This window comes from Miniopterus schreibersii, assembly GCF_964146895.1.
Source record: "Miniopterus schreibersii genome assembly, chromosome: 2".
Lineage (NCBI taxonomy): Eukaryota > Metazoa > Chordata > Mammalia > Chiroptera > Miniopteridae > Miniopterus > Miniopterus schreibersii.
Window position 1 is genome coordinate 166,451,286 of NC_138102.1, and position 12,523 is coordinate 166,463,808.

The window sequence follows — 12,523 nt, forward strand, 5'->3', positions numbered from 1 at the left end:
TAACGTCTTTATCTTTGTATTCAAAGTGGCTTCCACAGAATTGCTATTTAGTACATTTTGTCAAATAAATATTTAATGAACATACATACTGATGGTTCAAAATTTATATCTTTAGACTTCTCTCTTCTCTGTGTGTGTGTGTGTGTGTGTGTGTCTCCTGTCATTCTCTATTTTCTGAGCTTTAATCTTGTGTTTACATTCATGTGGTAAAAAACTAAACTCAATAGAATTTCTAACACAAATTCATCTCTCATGTGTTTCTTGTCTTTACATTTTTATGAAATATATTACCATCCAGTCATTTAAATATAAAATTGACTCTATTTTGAATTTCTTTTCCTACCACCTCTAATAAAACTGGAGTATATCAGATTGAGAAGGGAAGAACGCACATTGTACTATGACAGGCCAATTTGCAAAGAAAAACAACAAAAATGACAAGAATGGTGAAAAGATTACTTCTAGAGCATGATGTGTATAATAGAAAAAGGAATTAGATGTGATGAAAAGAATAGAATAGAGTACAACCAAACAGAATTGATAGAATAGAATAGAATAGAATAGAATAGAATAGAATAGAATAGAATAGAATAGAATAGAATAGAATAGAATAGAATAGAATAGAATAGGATAGGATAGAACAGAATAGAACAGTAGAGTAGAATAGAATAGAATAGAATAGAATAGAATAGAGTAGAGTAGAGTAGAGTAGAGTAGAGTAGAGTAGAGTAGAGTAGAGTAGAAGGATAGGGTAGGGTAGGGTAGGGTAGGATAGGATAAAAAACAGATAGTGAAGGCACTTTTTTACTATGGCAAGCAGATTGAACTAAAATCTTTAAGTAATTGAGAGATAAAAGAAATTTCTAAGCAAGAAGTTTACTATGTCATATTTGTCTTTCCTGATAGTGACTTTAGAAGTTCTATATCATTCACTGATAAGCTCTATAAATTAAAGTTATATCTGAGTCACTGAATTCACTCCATATTTTTTGACATGGCACAACTGCTTCTTAATACATCTCCTTGATGCCGATGTTAACCTCATTTTTGTTGTTGTCAGAGGTGTTGAAAAAAATCTTGGTGTTGTGATAGAAAACTTTGTTAATGGAAGTTCAGGAGAGGACAGGAAGAGAAGAATGAAAGGCAGCATGTATTTCCAACTCTAGAATTTTCCTGTGAAGGGCAGAAAAGAAATGATGCAATACTATAGAAGTACTAATACATGTTTTTATGTACCTGGGAATGATTTAGTAGAAAAGGAAATTTGATGATGTAAGGAGAGAGAGAAGAAAACTGCTATAATGATGCCCTGAGTAGGTAAAGGTGGATGGGGATGGCATACAGTAAGAAAGTGAAATGTTTGTCAGGGTCATGGATGGTGTGCCCATAGCAGATACACGAGGGCAGAATATGTGTACAATGATGCACATACTTTAAGAGCTATAGTGCTGGGAGTTCGTGGAAGTTTTAATTTTTGTATTTTTTTCAGTGAGAAAAGAAACAAGGTTATTAACTGAAAGTGAGGATAAGGAATGAAGTATTTGAGTTTTGAAGGGAAAATGTATGAAATAATTGGATAGGTGAGCTGATGAGTGAATAAGCTAGTGAGATTATAGATTTTGAGCAGCATTAAGACCTATTTGAGGTTAGCGGATATGGATTTGTCTAGTCACTATCAACTGCATGGGCGTAGGTGTGGGCTAGTCTAAGATTCACAGTAATTCTTGTTGGTGTGTTTCCAGTACAAGGAAGTGAAATAGAAGCAAGGGAGTTGAGAGTATATTTAAGGGGATGATTATAAACTGTTTACTAATTTAAATGGGTAATGAGGAGAGTGAGAATATGAGGCAGCAAGTAACAAAAGGGTAAAGGGCGGCTGAATAATAGGATCTGGAAAGCAAACATTTCATGGAGTCAGAACAATGGAGGAAATGATTTGAAAATGTAGGAGGCTGAATTTAGAGCATGGGTCACTTCAAATTAAGATTATGGAGGGGTTCCTGGTATTAAAAATAATGAATTTTAGATAATGAACAAAAGGGTTAGTAGAATATATGAGAAGAAATGCAAGATTATCTAAGGTCAAAGAATTAAGTGTCTAGAATGTTGGAAGGCTGGTCTATATAGACAAACCACTAAACATTAAGGGAGTATTAGTGCTAGAGAGATTAACAGTGAGCTAATTTCGTCAAGAAATGAGGGAAATGACCAAGGACTGGAAGATGACTGAAATAGTGAGTGATGAGTAATGGTTGTAGTCGTCTGAAGTCAAGAGTCAATGCTAGAAATATTAGAGATGGAGGGAGGAAAGGTGGTCTGGAAACTGAAAAGAGAAAAAAAGAGAACTTTCAGGTTCACTAGTATGAGGGATGTGGTAAACAAAGCCACCAACACTTGAGATATCTGCAGGGAACCTAAAAGGGGAAGCAGATTTTAATTAAAGCAAGAAGGTAAAGGAAATGCTTAGTGAGTATTTGAATTTATAAAGCTTTTGGTGGTGAATAACAATGGTTTTCAGAAGGCAGAACAGCTAGATTTTTAGACGTTGACAGGGTTTCAGAGTCAGAATACATGCTCAGAGACTTATATATACACATTGCAAACTCTAGAGCAACCACTACAAAAATTTAAAAGGAGGAGTAATAGATATTCTAAGAAAGGACAAAAATAAAATTATATAAAATGCTCAAATAAAACCAGAGAAGGCAGGAAAAAAGAAAGGAAAAAACCTAACTAGTTCAAAGAGTAAAAAAAAAAAAAAAAGATATAAGTATGGCAGATATTAATCCAACTATATCAATAAATACTTTAAATGTAAATGGCCTAAATACCTTAATTAAAGCCAGAGCTTTTCAGAGTGAATTAAAAAAAAATACAACTATATGTTGCCTACAAGAAACCACTTTAATTGTAAAGACACAGGTTAAATGTAAAGAGTAGAGAAAGATGATGCATCATTCTAACACCAATCAAAAGAAACCTGGAGTGGCTATATTAATTTCAGACAAAGCAGATTTTAGAACAAGAAAAATTATCAGGGATAAAGAGGGGTATTGCATAATGATAAAGCGGTCAGTTCTCTAAGAAGATAAAACAATTTAAATGTGTCTGTACCTATCAATATAACATCCAATGATGAGAGGCAAAAACTGGAAGAACTAAAAGAGCGATTGCTTTAGAGTCCGCGGGAAAGGTGAAATGAGTGTAGTTATTCATAGCAAGCCCTTTTCAACCACAACTGCCAGGCTGAGTTAATGCTAATAAGGTGACTTTTGGACATCCCCTAAAGGGGTGGGGTCTGGTTGCCAACAAGGGAACATTTAGACTATAAACACTGAAAGTCTGTCTGAATTTCCGTTTGGGTGAGGTGACGGCTCACCGAAGAACTCTCTGAAGACCCTTTAGACATTTGCTCCCACTGTGGCTGAGGCAACTCCTTGGGCGGTGGTGGTGTTAAAGCCAAGCAGAGGTCTGGAGTGATAACCCTTGGAGCGGCTCAGACTGCCTGCTAACACTGGCATCTTCGTTCCCGGGCAACGTGCTCCAGCAACAGGAGACTTCCACTTTGTGCTGGCAGCTGGAAGTCAGCTGTTGGTTGGTCCCCTACCCTCTCAAGTGTGCCTCCTCCTGGAATAAAGAGGCACACCTCACCTCACAATTCACACTTTATTCCTCTCATCTCCCTTTGCCTAGAACAATGGTGTGATTAATCTGTCATTGGTTGGGAGTATGTTCTTTCTTTATTTGGCTTATTAAGAGATATTATCCTGTATGCTTTGACTTATATAATTATTATAATTCTCACAGTGAACCTGTACTGAATAACTTGCGGGCAAAGGCAAAATCAATTTCTGGAGCCTAATTTTGCTGCCTCCACAAGACAAAACAAAAATGTCACACTGATTCTCTGAGGGCCTCAAGTGATAATATGCTTTTTACCACCAAACACAACTTCATCAATCCAGTCAATGAACCAAAGCATTATTTAAACTTTTAAAATCATGTGTCTTTGATGGAATATTGGACAAGCTCTTGACACTACAGTCATGCAATTTCTTTAGTTGAGTTAAAAAAAAAAAAGATATCAAGCATACCACTGAACATATCCAAGCATCCTGACAGGAAGTAACAGCAAAAGGAAGTATGACAAGAACTTTTACCTCACTGTGAAAAGAATAATCTAAATTCAGTTCAAGAAGGAATAGCTGACCGTAGAAATGTTGACACTGCCATCATTCAGAGTTTTGATATGCATTCAGAAGAATTTACTGAAGGAAATTTATTGATATAAGTAAGAAAAGTAGTTGTGATAAAGAAGGTTAAGGCACTTAAAGGAAGGGATGCCAGCCAAAAACTTCACATGAAAGGAGCTGTTAAAAATATTTCATGTCTTTGAGAGCACAAAAGATAAAATGTTAGAAGCTGGTCCCGACTTAGAAAGGAGTATGACAATTTGCTAAGACAATTTGCATGGAAAAGATGCTCAATCTGTTTAGTAAGTTGGACTACAGAAGAAGTTGTACCACTGTTCATGCTACTCTTAAAAAATGAAATCACTTTAATTCTCAATGTTGCTAATATTTCAAATGATAATGTAATAAGTAATGTTAATTTCACTATATATATGTATATATACTCAACAGAAAAAGAGTTTTTAATGTTTGGAGACAAAGGTTTTAAGGTCACAAAATTTTTCCTTTGATTCTGAGATTGCTTTTACATAGTTTCAGCTTACATGGTGATTTTTATGTCCTGTGGTATAATAAGCTATAAGTTTGCATTTACCTAGGATTAAAAATGTGGCATATCTACTTTGTTGTCACAGATATTAACTACTAGAGTCATTAGATTTTTCCAATTATTTCATTTCCATTGCATACTTCACTGTTTCAGCACTTGAAACATTCATAAAGGGTCCAGACCTTTAAAAAAATAAATAAATAAAAATTAGTTGTATGCTTTATTTATCTTAAAAATGAGACAGTTACTTCATAAATCCAATCTGTTATATCCAAAACTTATTTTCCTTTCCTTGTTAGATTATTTCAGTTAAAAGAGAAGAAAGTGACAATAGTTGTGGCAATTCCTTATACCACTGTGAGAATTCACAAGAGCCCTCAACTGTCTAGGACTCCCAAATTACCTCTTGGTCTCCTGTTCTCAGTTTCACCCTAAGAGGTCATTGAGTAATCTTGGCTTGCCTAGGATACTTTGGATTTATGCCCAGTGTCTTGATGTAATTATCAACAGTGTCTGCTCTCACTCTCAAAAGTGTTCTGGTTCAGAAAATAAAACATATGGTTACTCTGATTATAAGTCTCTTAAAACACTTGCACAATCATCCTTTAATAAAGTATGTCAGCTTATATTATCTACTTAAATGTCATGTAAAGTAGTAGAAACACAGCAGAATTTTCTTGGCTCCAAAGGGACAAGTCTTTGTATATCGCACAGGGCAATACCCTTGACAGCGATTTGATTTTGCCTTTATACTTTCCATTCCTTAGTGCCCTAGGAAAGCAAGGAACAGTAATGTGAAAGGAAGGGCAGAGAAGTACAGGAAATCTTTTGAATTTCTACCTCCTAGGCTCTTTACTCCAAGAGTCTCCTTTATATGGAATAGATTTTTTGCTAATAAATAATAGTTGCTTGAGGTACAGACAAATGCTCCCAGAATTTTTTGCCTTCTATTTTTCATCTTTGATCATATATGAAGGATGACTGTCAGATAAGTATATCCAAAATTAACATATCAGACATTTCTTTATTATTGACAAGATAGAAGAGACAGATTAACTCACAGGTCAAAATGCAAAATTCTGAAACATTCTTTGCCTTAGTTGTCATGGTGGGCATATGATTCCGCTTCATCCCAGAGACAGGTGAAGGAAGACATGTAATGAACAGCTATATACAAAAGAAACATTAGTTGCTGCTCCTTTGTACCACTGAGAGCTAATTCAAGTACAACAGAACTAGGCTCATGTCATCAAAATTCCACTCAACAATGATTTCACTTCTTGGTTCCCTGTCCCCTTTCCCACAGTGAAAATTTAAAACCTTCTTTATTCTCAGGTTTCCTACTTAACACCATCACAGTCTTAACATTCATCAGAGGATAAGCAAAAACAGAAGGTATCAGATGAAGTCCCCCAAATACTACCATATCTACCTACATCTGTAGGGGTTCTAATTTTCTTTTCTGCATTCACTGTGGAATGGGTTCCCATTCATTCAAGACTGGCCTTTCCAATGAGAACCTCTGCTCTTTTCCAACTTACTACCTCCCTCTCTCCTACTCTTTTAATCTTTCCCTCTTCATTGGGCCCTACCCTGAAGTAAGTAATAATGTCTTTAAAACTCTCCTGACATCATGAATTTTCTTTAGTGATATAAAAGGCAACATCTTCCATTAACCTCAAAGATTCTAAAGAGAAAATCTGGAGCTTAAGCTTTATTTTATTGCTTCTCCCTCATTCAGATTTTAACCCACCTCTATTCTCTTTGAACTGTACCTTTCATTTTTTATCTATGAAACATCACAATTACAGTAAACTAACCATTTGCAGGATTCTTGATTTAGTTTGAGTCACCTTAGAGAAAAGCTTCTGTAAGATGTATGAAGGCAGGGCTTATTATTACATCCCTAGAATTTAGTCTATGTTGCAGAGCTTCGTAAGCACAAGAAACATTTGTTTGAAAAATAATAAAATGTTATCAATCTTTAGCCCACACAGTTTCATTTATAATGCTGTTGCCAGAGTTGCCCTTTAATTGTTAACTAACACTTTTGTTTTTAGATATATCCTGGGCTTTGAAAATAAGCAGACTCAAATTTGAGCCTGCATTGTGGTGCTTGTCACTCATGTGGCCTTAAGAAATTTACTTAATTCTCTATGAACTTTAGTTTCCTGGTCTGAAACTTATGGGTCATAGTACGTATATCACAGACTGTTTTAAGAGTAAATAAAACATTAGGTTAAAAGGTCTTTTCCAGTTTTTGTGGCTCACTATAGGCATATAATACACAGTACTTGTCACCATTTGTGCATTATATAATCTTTTTGAGGTGTTTCCACTGTTGACTACATTATTTTTGAAACTCCTTTTTTTAATTTAATCATCAGCCCCTATTGGGTCATGCCTTCTTTTCACTCCCTATTTCTTCAATCACTTATTCTTAAACACTTGTGCTAGTTTTCCTATTTTCCATGGTGTGGATATGTAGGGTTCTATCCTGTGGCACCTCCTTTTCTCAATATACCAGTTTATTTTGGATGTTGTCACCCAGTCTATTGGTTTTTTAATTAACCAAAATTCTTCCTTACCAGGCTCAAATTACCCTTGATGGTGGGGATCAGAACTTTATTCATCTGGTATTCTCAATGAAAAGAACATGGTAATCACTGATAAATGTTTGATAAGTCATTAATGTTTAGTAAAATTACAAGTGGATAATTTTTTTTTTTAATTCTCCATTACGTTCAACTCCCATTCACCTCCAAGCTCAATTACATTTTATGTTCATGTGATTCTCACAAGCACCATAAACTTGACATATTAAAGTTTACACTCAATATCGGTTCCAAACATAAAAATTATTTTCTTGTGTATAAATTCAAGATAGAAAACTTAAAATTATCAGAGTTTGCTCCCTTTCCTTCATACCTCATATCTAATTTGGTTTAGTCTAAAACAATTTTATTTTGCCCGGCCAGTGTGGCCCAGTAGTTGAGCATCAACCCATGAACCAGGAGGTCATAGTTTGATTCCCGGTCAGGGCACATGCCTGGGTTATGGGCTTGATCCCCAGTGGGAGCTGAGCAGGAGGCAGCCGATCAAACATCTCTCTCTCTCTACCTCTCCCTTCCTCTCTCTGATATCAATAAAAAAACATATAAAATAATTTTATCCCTTAATTTTTCTTAATTTCTTAACTATTTCTTAATTTTTTACCTGATTGAGATGTTCCCTTAATACAGTAAATTATCAAAATAATATGTTAAAACAATGAAATGTCTCCCCTTTGACATTCTAAGTACAACCTTTCCTTATAGAAAAAAAGAGCATAATTTTTTAAAATCAAGCTATTGAAGAAACCTTGTATTTCAGCCAGGCTTAAAGTGTTCTCTATATCACAAATGGATATATAATGTGTAAGACACACTTTCTACCTTTAAGGAGCTAAAAGTCTAGCAGAACAGATATATTTATAGCTGTTGATGTAATGATGCAAGAATATGAAAAAGAAAGCCACAAAGTGAGCTTGCTGTGATGGAAGAAAACTTTCCAAAGAAGCAATAAAGTTGAAACTTGAAAACTGAGTTGAATTAATAAAGTTCAAAAGGGACAAAATAATAATTCGAGTAATAAAATCATAAAGGGCAAAAATCCCAGAGACATGAACCTCATTCAAGTTAATGCTCATAACAAGATCTATTGGGTTGGAGCATGCTACAGCAAATTAAAAAAATAGATTGTGCTGGATAGTAAGGGTTTTAGCATTCCACAATTAGGAGTTTGGCTTTTTTTCCTACTCTCAAAGATTAATAAAAACAATAGCAAAATAATCATGAGCATTACAGTAACTTTATCTGATTTCTCTGTATTTTATCATTAATAACACTAAGTAGGGTTGTAACAGGTGAAAATAAGATACACTGTAGATTATTTATATGATTATACCAAGTGGATTATAGTCAAGACTATAATTTTTCATCAGTGTACAACAACTCTTAGGGGGAAGAGAATCCCATGATTTAATTTGCATCAATGTTCCCTTAAAATATGCCTCACAACTGAAAATAAGTCATTATTCTCTCCTTTCTGGTTCTACAAGAACCAACAATCATAGGGAACAAGAAATATATATTCATAACTTACCTGTTGTGATGTGTTTCATGGACTGGTAACTATAATAATTGTATATCCTTGCTATTTGAACCTATGGTATAGGAATTCTCCAGTGACTCCACTCAGAGGGAGGTGGCACACATATAAGGTATAAAGGCCATTTATTAGGAACAGCCAAGATTAATGCTGTCACTTAAATTCTTCTTATCTGTACCTTAACAATACCAATAAATTTCTGTGGACATGCCAGAAATCGTAACACAGACCTGAGTTAAGTTACAATTTTTCTCTTCACATCTCAGGGGGAAGAGACTCCTTTCCTTATTTTCATGTTGTGTGCATGACTTTGTACATGAGCAACATCTGAGGTCTGAAAAACAAATGAGGAAAGTCTTTGATATTGGTACACACATATGCATAAAATGTACTTCCAGCCTGGCCAGTGTGGCTCAGAGGTTGAGCATCGACCTAGGATCCAGGAGATCGCAGTTCAAATCCCCGTCAGGGCACATGCCTGGGTTGCGGGCTCGATCCCCAGGTGGGGGCGTGCAGGAGGCAGCCGATCAATGACTCTCTCTCATCATTGATGTTTCTATCTCTCTCTCCCTCTCCCTTCCTATCTCTGAAATCAATAAAGATATATTTTTAAAAAAATTTTTTAAATGTATGTACAGATATGCAATCAATAAGCATATATATCAGAATTTCCAAACATCTACATTATATATTGAAGTGATTAACAGAGGTTATAGATTGAATGAGATGATTGCTTAAAATATGAGAGAAGGAAGAGAATGTGATCTGAAATAAAATGGGATTTGAATCTGAAACAGTCTTAGAAAAAGAATCATAGATATAGAGGAAGAAAAATGATGAAGGGATTATTAAAAGCACTCAGAGAAAACTTCAGTAGTTTTGGATTGCTGCAATGAGACCCTAGGCCATCTCTAATCTGCTATATTTTCTACAGAAACCTCATCACCTCACTGTTTCCAGTGATGTTTCTATAAGAACTTGTTTTAAATTATCCAATGTTTTTCCATTGCTTTCAGGTTAAAATTCAAACCTTCTCCATTATCTACAGGAACCCCAATGACACTCCAATTTTATTTCTTATTAGCCTTATTTTGAATACCTTGAATTTCTCCTGAGATTGTCATGTTATTGCTCATCAATTTTATTTCAATATGCCTTCCCTCCCAGCATTGAATATTGAACCCCTATCCAGTCGGGACTATTTCCTCCAATTATATTGTTTCTCACATTATATATTTATGTTTGTGTGCACTTATTACACTGAGGTGTAATTATCTCTTTACTCGTCTGTTTTTCCTCTTGTATTGCTAGTTATTCAAGATGAAGAATTGTTAAACTTTTTCAGAACAGTTGGTATTCTCAGGGTCTCTTCCCAAGTACTAGGCATTTTTTTTTTTTTAAATGAAAGGGAAGAAAGGAAAGACTGAAGAATGGAAAGAAGAGAAATCAGTGAGAGGGTAAAGGATTTTCAGCAGAGGAAAGAACATGGTTCCTCTCTGAAGAAATTGAAAACACCTTCCAGCAAAGCCTAGGTTTCTGCTATGACTATTAGTGCCACCCTTTATATCCAGCTTCATTTGAAAAGAAAAGTTGTCAGTTCATACTTTCCTCCTTGGTCATCCACCCTTAAATGTCCAGATAGATTTCTCACCTCCAGAGAGGTCTAACGGAGAACCCATCGTCTTTTAATAGCAGTAGAGCCAACTCAAATCAGCCATCCCTTTCCTTCTTAAGTCTGAACAGAGAAGCAAGAACTATAAGGCATGTTAGAGCACCAGCATATGAGAGAGAATTCTCACGATAAAAGAAAAGAAGAAAAACAAAACACAAACCTGTCCACACACCCCCCCCCCGCCATAAAAAAATTAGGAAAGACAAGAGTCATCTTTTAAGACTCCTCTGATTAATATACCTGCGCAACTCTAAAAGTAAAAACAGGGTGCTATAAAAAACAACTCTCAAGAATCACATAAGGTTTTATCAGGTTGAAAAATATGATTGACAAAATAATAATCAATAGAAAGATTGAAAAATAGAGTTTAGAAAATCTATAGTAAAAAAATATAGAAAATACAAAAAAGAAGAGACAACAAATCTTAACATCTAAAGCAAAGAAGTCATGAGCAGAACAGAGGAAATGAAAGAGAAAAACATAAACTTATTTTATTTTTAGCATATATTTATTTTATTAAATAGCACATATTTAGTAATAGCACACATTTTCCCTAAATTTGAAAGACATAAACTTTCATTTTGAGAAGGCCCACAGAGTACACAGCCAATAAATGATTAGAAAACACTTATACCCAGAATGTCTTAAAACTTCAGCTACCCAAAATGAAGAAAATATTTTAAAAGCTAAAGTCAGGTCAGGTTATTTTACTGAATGAAAATCACACTGGGAACAGACGTTGTATTAACAACATTGTTTCCTAGTGACAATGGAGCAATTTTTTCAATATTCTTGAAGAAACTCCTTTTAACCTTCAAATTTATACCTAGCCAAATAAAGGCCTTCTCAGACATACATGTATACAGAACATTTATTTCCTATGTAACCAGCTAAAGTCCATTAAAATGGGAGTGTAAATAAATGGGAATGTGAAAGAAAGAAGAAGAAGAAAGGATTCAAGAAAACTGAATCTAATCAAAGAGAGAGAGAGAGAGAGAGAGAAACCCGTTTGATAAAAGTAGTAAACAACATATAAAGAAACTCAGTCAAGAAAGACAAAAGGTGGTTTTTTTACAGAAGAATTTATAAATGGTTATCATATTTCCATGATTTTTTTAAATTTCAAAAACATTTCTAGATTTTAAACCCAGTGAAAAGGCTGGGGAAAATGAGAGCGCCCTAAGTTACTGATGAAACTCTGAAACAGATAAATGATTTCACTTACCATTCTTCTCCTTCATTAAGTCTTCATAGCATTTTGACATAGAGTTGTTCCACTGCTTTAATGTGTCTTCTAACATATTTTTGAAAACAGTGCGCTCACTTGAGACATTTTTATACATATCCATGTATAAGGTGATAGTTCTCTCCAGCTGTTCCAGGGCGCTTGGTTGCCTGTCATAAGCTGTACTGTTGCTGAAGGAGAGTTGGTGGTAATCTATAATTCATGGCAGGAGGTCCATTAGACTTCAACGCAAAGTCTTCCAATAAATTATATTAATATAATAGCTATCTAACAACTTAATGGAAAACATAGTAAAATGATAGCTGCATACATGTAGAACACCAGCCTTCCATACTTTTAATATTAAAATTAATTGAGATAAAAATGATTTAAGTCACCCAATGGAGCACTAGTTCCTTGTTTAAGGAAATGCCCAGATGCATTTAAATGCAAAACAAAATGGATCCATGTAAAGCAGAGATTTCGAAATAAAGATGGTGTGATTCATTATTTAGTTTATAAAAATGCAGATCACACTTTTGAGACTGGGAGGCATCATAATATATTGCTAAGCCCATATATTCCGAATTTGAGTTTCTTGAATAGATATAACTGTAATTTAAACGCCAGCCTCAGAATTGAAGGAAAAAAATAGGAAGACAGGGATCATGTCTTCAAAAACTTCAGAAGATCCAGGAAGCTTCATAATTTATTTTGTGTATTATCACAGTATAATC

General features: G+C 34.7%; 1 long non-coding RNA gene across 1 annotated transcript; it reads right to left on the reverse strand.

The window, feature by feature from the left end:
• Window positions 1–4,536: 4,536 nt before the first annotated feature.
• On the reverse strand, window positions 4,537–9,215 carry LOC308552757. The gene is made up of 3 exons (XR_013998138.1): window positions 9,120–9,215; window positions 5,802–5,907; window positions 4,537–4,922 (listed from the first exon to the last, which is right to left on the reverse strand). It is a non-coding gene; the product is annotated as an uncharacterized lncRNA (long non-coding RNA).
• Window positions 9,216–12,523: the final 3,308 nt, after the last annotated feature.